The sequence below is a fragment of the Corvus brachyrhynchos genome, unplaced genomic scaffold (assembly GCF_000691975.1).
Source record: "Corvus brachyrhynchos isolate BGI_N302 unplaced genomic scaffold, ASM69197v1 scaffold31, whole genome shotgun sequence".
NCBI lineage: Eukaryota > Metazoa > Chordata > Aves > Passeriformes > Corvidae > Corvus > Corvus brachyrhynchos.
In genome coordinates, this window is record NW_008236196.1 from 2,279,353 (window position 1) to 2,279,816 (window position 464).

Here is a 464-nt window from a genome sequence, read left to right on the forward strand (position 1 = left end):
AAGATCAAATGTTGGAATGCTGGATCGCCCGAATTCATTTGTCAGATCACGAAGTACTCATAACATTTCTCAGCCTTAATAACACATCTGCTCTTAAAATGTGGTCTCTTGATAATAGCTGGCTGAAAGTGTCTGAATTTAGGGATTATTTGAGACAACAGATTTCCTTCTATTTGGAATTGAATGAGGCATCTGCTCCCTCACCGTCAGCTTTGTGGGATATTCTCAAGGCAATCATAAAAGGGCAGATCATTTTGTACATTATGAGAAGGAAAAAAGACCTCTGTTGGCAATTATGAGACTTGGAAGGGTGAATTAGGGACCCGCAAAGGTACCACTTCATGTCTAAAAATTCTAGCTACTCAATCCATTCTCCCCTCCATGTAGGGTGGGACACAGATTTATCTGATGAGTGGAGAGGGAGGGGGCAATTCTCTTGTCAAAGGCAATGTTGGCAAAAGGGA